The 8,988-nt window shown below is 33.5% G+C and overlaps 1 pseudogene; it reads left to right on the plus strand.

The window, feature by feature from the left end:
• The window catches only part of LOC131226918 (beta-glucosidase 43-like), a 28,743-nt pseudogene extending 24,626 nt beyond the window's left edge, over window positions 1–4,117 (plus strand).
• The last annotated feature ends 4,871 nt before the right edge of the window (window positions 4,118–8,988 follow it).

Below are 8,988 nucleotides of genomic sequence, written 5' to 3' on the forward strand. Positions count from 1 at the left end.
TTTTTTGATGGTTTGTTTTATTTACCCAGTTGATGATCTTTATTTGTTTGTTTGTGCGGTTGGGTATTATACGTATTAGTTTTTTTACTTCTAAAAAGCATTGTGCATGATTTTGCAACGTGGGCCATTGATCAGTTGTCTTGCAATGCAGATAGACAATGTTTTAAAAATATATTACAAGGAATAATATTAGCCTTTGGTATTGTGCCTGATAAATGGATGGTCAAAAAGAAGGAAGAACAGTAGACATTAAATTGTCCAAATATATATGTCCATTGGTGACATTTCATTGGCCCATCCGACATGTTAGAGAGGGGCCCACCAAGTTTCAAAAGTTGGTCATCCTCTCGCATGTGTCTAGCGTTGGTGTATGTGTACCTGGACCGATTAAAGGATTCCGATTATCACCCTCTCACGATTAATGTTTATACGCATTGAGAAGTTCTATGATGTTCTGGCTCGGTAAAACACTTAATATGCCGTCAAGTTGTGCAAATCACTCGTATAAGTCATAGTCACAAAATCACATCGTTTGAACAATCATATTCTTTAATTCGTAGACACTTATTTGTTAAAATAATCATCCAAAAAATATTCACCAACTTGATTTTTAAATAATTAAATAACGGTAAATTTTGATCCATGACACATCTAACATTAAATATTCAATAATATGTATCTCATGTATGCAATATCTAAGTGCTTCATGTATCATCCATCACACGCCACAAGAGTATCAAAGGTTTTTCTCCTGTAGAATACACATCCTGTATCTCATGTATGCAATATCTAAGTGATTCTTATATTATCCATCACACTCGACAAGAGTATCAAAGGTTTTTCTCCGGTAGAATACATATCCTGATTTGGTTGGATTCATGTATCCTATGGATCACTCCTATCAACCCATGTATTAGAATTTAAAATTTGAAACTTGCATTTTGAATCGGACTCTAGATTTGTGTTTAGATTGAGCGACCCAGGTAACACTAGTGGGTGTTCATGGTGGGCCTTATGGTTAGGGGAAACATACTAATGTGTTACCCTGGTAACACTTAATCTGCTTCCCTTCTTTCGAAGGTGGGGGCCATCCAATTAATTAATGATTATATATACAACCATGGCCTCACATGACAGATTAGGTATCAAGACTTTTTACATCACCTGATTTTGGCAGACACCAAGCTTCTGAGTCCCATCATGGTTTACATGTAAAATCTACTCCATTTGGTTTCCTCTTTGATTCTAGATTTTTAATTAAAAAATTAATAAAATCAATAAATCAGGTGGGCTACAATTTTTTTTATTCTAGCTTCCATATATTCTATGAGTTAGATTTTTACATGTTCAATTTCAATCTTTTCTTTTTTCTTTTTTTTTTTCCTTTTTTTTTTCGTTCTTAAAATTTGAAAATTTTTTAATTAGACAGGAATTGTTGCAAATGGTGCAACCGCAGATGTTTCCATTGATGAGTACCATCGCTATAAGGTCCTAAGTGTACAATCCTTTTTATGTAGCCAACGATGTATGCATATGTGTACATATATATTTATATATTTGTCGATTAATTTTCGATATAACAAATTGAACATGCACAAATTGGACATGCTTGTTTGTTATATGTCTCATATAAATTTGTAGATCAATTTTCAATACAACAAATATTGTTTACATACTCACATGAGGTTTAGTCCACTAAGGCTTGGATGATGATAATGATGATGGCCTATCCTTTTATGAAATTTAAAAATTCTATTAAGAGCATAAACCCCAAAAATTACACTAATAATCAATCTTACTATAATGAGTTTGCATAATGATGTGTTTTGATAAGTGTTTAATACATGTTGCAGGAAGATATTGATTTGATGGTAGATATGAACATGGATGCCTATAGGTTCTCCATTTCTTGGTCAAGGATTTTCCCAGGTTCTTAAACATAGAAAATCTCTCTCTCTATATATATATAAATATAGATTCAGTTAGTCAATGGTAAGATTTGATTGGTCTAGCCTTATGTGACATGGTTATGTACGTATTCAATCGAACAACTTTCAAACATGCTTTATGTGGCCTCATTTCTAACAGCATATGACCTAATTAAATCTTGTCATCGCAGCCTCACCCAATCATACTCACACACATATTAGATACACACAACTACATATATCTCTCATAGCATAGATTGTTTATGATATACAGAGGGCACGGGTAATGTGAATGAGTAAGGGGTTGCTTACTATAACAAGATGATCGATTATACGATCGAGAAAGGTATTTTTATCTCTCCATCTCTTTACATTTTTTTAAAAAAATAATTCACAACTAGTTGATTGTGCCACTTGACATGTGTATGTGTATACATGTATTTTAATGACATGTGTATGTTAGTGACATACTTTTATTTTAAAATGATGATAATGCAGACATTACTCCTTATGCCAATCTCTACTGTTATGATCTCCCTCAAACTCTTGAGGAAAAATACAAAGGCTGGCTCAGCAAACAAGTTGTGTAAGTTTCTTATCCTAATAATCTCGTGCACATGTTTATAAAGGGGAAACATACAATACCGACATTCTCTATGGCCCAAAAGAAATATATTGATCACCAATGGAAACCAGACATTGCTAAATGGGGGGCATGCCCAAAAATGTAGTCCACGTTAAATACAAACCTTAAATCTTCAATTGTAATCTTCAGTTGTGTTGTGTTGACTCAAAGACTCACTAAATTTTAGGATTGTTAAATTATGATTTTAACTCAGCACAAAACTTTTCAAAGTCTTGACCCAAAATATAGTTTGCTGAGTTTCTAGATAAATTATGTCAAGTTAAGAACTAGTTAGCAACTTTTACAAAGATCATATGATTTTGGCATACTCAAAGATTCTAAAATTTGAATTTAAGTCAGCACCAAGTTTTAAATTTTAGGATTGTTAAATTATAATTTTAACTCAACACCAAAATTTCCAAAGTCTTGGCTCAAAATCTTGTTAATTGAGTTCAATCCGCCGAGTGTCTAGAAAAATTATGTCAAGTGATGAACTAGTTAGCAACTGTTATAGAGAATGAATTGATTAAAGTTTGTGTGGTGCAACAATAAAGATTTTGCAGATTACGTAGATTTATGCTTCAAGATGTTAAGTCACCGAGTGAACAACTAGTTTATGTTCAATAAGCCACGTGTTGTCTCAAGCCTGGGCTACGATGATGAGAGTTTTGCCCCAAGGAGGTGTTCGACGCCCTTTCGAAATTGCACATCTGGAAACTCGGCTACAGAGTCATACATTGTAGCCCACAATTTAATTCTTGCTCATGCAGCTGTTGTGCGACGATATCGTCAAAAGTATCAGGTAAATGTAAATCTAACGTATGTTTCCCATTTCCTATCATTTTCTTATGATTGGTTGATTATTTGATAATTTTAATTTTTATGGTGTTAATATTTTAGGAATGCCAGAATGGGAAGATTGAAATTTTGTTGGATTTTATTTGGTATGATAATCTCACTAATAGCATTGATGATGTTACAGCGGCCCAAAGGGCAAGAGATTTCCACGTTGGTTGAGAAGTACTATTTTTCTAGTCTAAAAATCTAAAGAGACCCACTAGTAATTTAATAGGTCTCAACATGGATAGCCATGATCAAACTGCTGATCAAATGGGCCCAAGATCGATGGTTATGAAGAAGTGTCTCCTAGCCATTTTGCTAGACATTGGGTTGATTCACCCATTATTAACTACTTAAATTTAGTGGGGTAAATCCAATTAATGGTTTTAAATTTATAGTGTTCCCCTTGTTAATCCTTTTATACTTTTTAGAAAAAGAAAAAGAAGAAAAGAAAATTATTCCCTTTTTATTAAGGGAGATTAATGAGTTCCTTTTTATGATTTTTCTTTATGGGTCATTGATGTAAATTCACAGGTTTATGCATCCGATAGTCTATGGTAGATATTCGCATAACATGCGCCAAATCATAAAAGAGAGGCTTCCAAAATTCACTAGTATTCAGGTGAAGAAGGTGAAAGGTTCCATCGAATATGTTGGCATTAACTAGTATACCTTAAACTATATATATGATCCCCATAATGCGAAACCGGCCCATACTAATTAGAATTGCGGATTTGCAAGTAAGTCTCTTTTTCATCAACTTCAATTTTCTTTGGACTTTTTAAGCCATATATGTAGTGACTTCTCTAATATATATATATATATATATATATATAGCCTTTGATTTATAGGCCTTGTCAATATGCAAGTATTAGCTAATATCATTGCATGGATTTGAAACAAGTGTAATTGTAATTTGGATACCTTATTCATTTGAGAAGATATAGTGACACGTGGACGATCTCCTACTTCCTCATTTAAGTTATTGCATTTCATTTCAATTCATCATTCAAACACTCCTAAGGTATTTTAAATGAAATCCCATTTCATGGTTGTGACGTTATTTTAATTTATGATTTTTAATCATGAGAGAACCAATCCACCTGATGGGAATGTCTCACACAATATATTATAAAAATAAATAATAAGATCATATTGAATTTTACAATTTCGTGTTGTTGAGTTGTATTGATGGAAGAATGAATTAATTTAGGCACACTCAAACTAGCTCTACATTGTTCCTTGGGGTATGTACAATGCTATCACCTATGTGAAGGAAACATACAACAACCCAATCATGATAGTATCTGAAAATGGTAAGAACGTCATCTTTAAAAAAACTAGATATTTGTTTATTGTAACAAAACAGAGACATACTTGACTTGGTAACTAGCTTTTATACATGCACCTAATGTTTTTTAATCATTTGTCAGGAATGGATGATGCGGCCAACCTTACACTTTTGAATAGTGCGCACGAATGGACTCGAATCAATTACTACAAGATCAATTACGACAAAGATTACATACTCAATATGAAGAAGACAATGGATGATGCAGCGAATGTTATTGGCTACTTTGCATGGTCAATGATTGATAACTTTGAGTGAAAATTTGGCTTTGCGTCAAGGTTCAGACTGCACTACATCGACTATAATGACAACTTAAAGCAAATTCCAAAGATGTCAACGCATTGGTCCTAGTAGCTTATCTATAGAAATCATAAAAATTAAGCAAAGGCACCACTATTGCGCCCTTTCTCTTTTTATACATGCACCCAAATTTTTTCTTTACTAATTTTGGTGTACATAATACTAGTGTATCACCAAAAATTCAAGTACCGTTGGATTTTATCTATACGAATAGATTTTTCTATCTATAAATACAGATATAGAAAAAAGGTCACTCAAAGGTTTCGCTCAAGAGAGTGAAATATGAAGGTTATTAGCTATATTTCTATCTTTCTCATCTTGTCCATCTAGTGTGGTGTGTTTGGTGACCTTTAAGACATTGGAGGGATCACAAGAGAGAGCTTTCCGTTGGGGTTTGTGTTTGGCACAGCGACATCGGCATACCAGGTCGAAGGAGCGGCTAGCCCTGAGTACGACCATGGGCCGAGCATTTGGGACGTGTTTGTTCATTACCCAGGTAATTTGATCAATCTTGTTTTTGGATTTTGTTTATGTTGTTCTGATTGAATATATATATATATATATACTATGATATTTTATAACAGTAAGTGCAACCAAACACACTCTAAGCAAGTGATATTTTTATTGTTTTGATGTTTTACGTGCATATATGGTTTTTTGATCATTTATTTTATTTACCAAGTTGATGAGCTTTATTTGTTTCTTAGTGTGGTTGGGTATTATATGTATAGGTTTTTACGTCTAAAAAGTTTTGTGCATGATTTTGTAACGTGACCCATTGATCAGTTGTCTTGCAATGTGGATAGACAATGTTTTAAAAATATATTTCTAGGAATAATATTAGCCTTTGGAATTGTGCCTGACAAATGGATGGTCAAAAAAAAGGTAGAACAATAGTAGACATTAAAATGTCCAATTATTTGTCCGTTCGATGGATCCAAATTTCAATTAACCTTTTGATCAATGAATAATGGGGCCCACTTGTGTGAACTGAAAGCTTGTATTATACAATCAATGTGCCCGAGCATGGTGATACAGAAGTGGAATCAGTGGCTGTAAGATGATGACATTTCATTGGTCCATCCGACATGTTGAGAAGGGCCCACCAAGTTTCAAAAGGTGTTCATCCTCTCACATGTGTCTAGCAATTCCAATTATCACCCTCACATCAATGTTTATACTAGTATGCATTGGGAAGTTATATGATGTTATGGCTGAGTGAAACACTTGATATGCCATCAAGTTGTGCAAATCACCATATAAGTCACATTCCCAAAATCGCATTGTTTTAACAATCATATCCTTTAATTCGTGTACAATTCTTTGTTGAAATTAGGCATTTGGATATTTTCAATCTTAACCATCCAAAAAATATTCATCAATTTGATTTTTAAATAATCAAATAACTGTAAATTTTGATCCATGACATATCTAACTTTAAATATTCAATAATATGCATCTCAAGTATGCAACATCTAAGTGATTCGTGTATCATCCATCACATACCACAAGAGTATCAAAGATTTTTCTCCTGTAGAATACGTATCCTGTATCTCATGTATGCAATATCTAAGTGATTCGTGTATTATCCATCACACTCGACAAGAGTATCAAAGGTTTTTCTCCTGTAGAATACATATCCTGATTTGGTTGGATTCTTGTATCCTATGGATCACTCTTATCAGCCCAATGTATTGGAATTTAAAATTTGAAACTTGCATTTTGAATGGGAATCTAGATTTGTGTTGGGATTTAGATTCGGGGTCTCACGTTGATGTATGTGTTGCATATCCACCCCGTCCATCAGTTTTTTTCCACTCCTTTTAGGGCACGGTGTCAAGGGAAAACACAATTATCAAGTTAATCCCAAAACTTTTCTGAGTTTTTAATAATTGGAATTCAATCCTCACTCAGTGGTGCACTTTAGATTTGATCTTCTTGATTTAGGGGGCTGTTAGCTAAAATGAGCTAGAAAAACTGATGGTTAGTTTGAATACAATAAATACTTAAAGGTGGGCCCTATGGTTAGGGAAACATACTAATGTATTTCCCTGGTAACACCTAATCTGCTTTCCTTCTTCTGAAGGTGGGGGCCATCCGATTAAGGATTTATATATACATGGCCTCACATGACATATTAAGTATCAAGTCTTTTACATCACATGATTTTGGCGAACACCAAGCTTGTGTGGCCCATCATGTTTTTCATGTAAAATCCACTCCATTCATTAGGTTTCCTCTTTGATTCTAGAATTTTGATTAAAAAAATCAATAAGATCAATAAAAAAGGTGGGCTACAATTTTATTTTTTATTTTTTATTCTAGGTTCGATATATTATATGAGTTAGATTTATAAATGTTCAATTTGAATCATTTTTCTTCTTTTTTTTCATTGTTAAATTTTGAATTTTTTAATTGGGCAGGAATTGTTGCAAATGGTGAAAACGCAGATGTTTCTGTTGATGAGTACTATCGCTATAAGGTACTAAGAGGACAAGATTGTTTATATAGCCAGCGATGTATGCATGTTTACATATATATTTTTATATTTGTCCATGAATTTTGAACACAACAAATTGGACATGCTTGTTTGTTATATGTCTCATATATATTTGTAGATGAATTTTCAATACAACAAATATTGTTTATATACTCACAAGAGGTTTAATCCACTAAGGCTTGGATGATGACAATGATGATGCCCACCCTTTTATGAATTTTGAAAATTCTATTAAGAGCATAAACTCGCTTAGATGATGATAATGATCATGACCTACCTTTTTATGAATTTTGTAAATTCTTTTAAACCTCGAAAATCACACATTAATCAACCTTAGCATAATGACTTTGTAGAATGATATGTTTTGACAAGTGTTTCATACATGTTACAAGAAGATATTGATTTGATGGTAAATATAAACATGGATGCTTACAGGTTCTCTATTTCTTGGTCAAGGATTTTCCCAAGTTCTTAAACATAGAAAATCTCTCTCTATATATAACTCTCTCTTTCTTATATAAATATAGATGGAGCAGGTGTGATGTGGCTCTTGTACGTATTCAATCGAACTATGGCTTAAACATAGAAAATCTCTCTCTATATATAATTTTCTCTCTTTCTTATATAAATATAGATGGAGTAGGTGTATGTGGCTCTTGTACGTATTCAATCAAACTATGGCCTAATTAAATCTTGCCATGCCAGCCTAACCCAATCCTACTCACACACATATTACATATACACAACTATATATATCTCTCTCTCATAGCATGAATTGTTTACGATATACATAGGGTGTCACGCCCCAAACCCGGAAATCGGATTCACAGGAATTCCGATCGCCGAATCCGATGCCGACAGCTTCCGTAGTACCCCATTCTCAACTCCTAGCATCCAGACGCCAGATTCTGATCCTGGAATTTTACAAGGAGGATTTTTATTTATTTATTTATTTGTACATTGAACTCGTAATAAGTATAACCACAAGATTACCCAATTCACAAAGGCAACATCATCATCACATATCCACTAATATAATCATTTGAGTACAATGCTGAAAGAGAAATACATAAATCGAAAATCAAGCTCCAGAAGACCGCTACACGCTCCAAGCTCAACACTGCTGCAACCTAACATCACCTGCACGCATCTATCGTATATACGCTTATAGAAAGCTTAGATGTGGTGTAAGTGTGTGCACAAGGTAAGTGTCAAGTATTCAACACAATTTCATAATCATACAATGTCGAAATAGGCGCAAGGTCATAAATCATACATTATCAGAGTAAGCAAAAATACTGACAAGTCCATGAGTCAAACAATATCAGAGTACGCAATACAAATCAACTATACAAATAAGGAACAATATCAGAATACACGATACAGATCAATTATACAAATAAGGAACAATATCATATGCCGTATCTAAACTATATAAATGCAG

Source organism: Magnolia sinica, chromosome 15 (assembly GCF_029962835.1).
Source record: "Magnolia sinica isolate HGM2019 chromosome 15, MsV1, whole genome shotgun sequence".
Classification (NCBI taxonomy): Eukaryota; Viridiplantae; Streptophyta; class Magnoliopsida; order Magnoliales; family Magnoliaceae; genus Magnolia; species Magnolia sinica.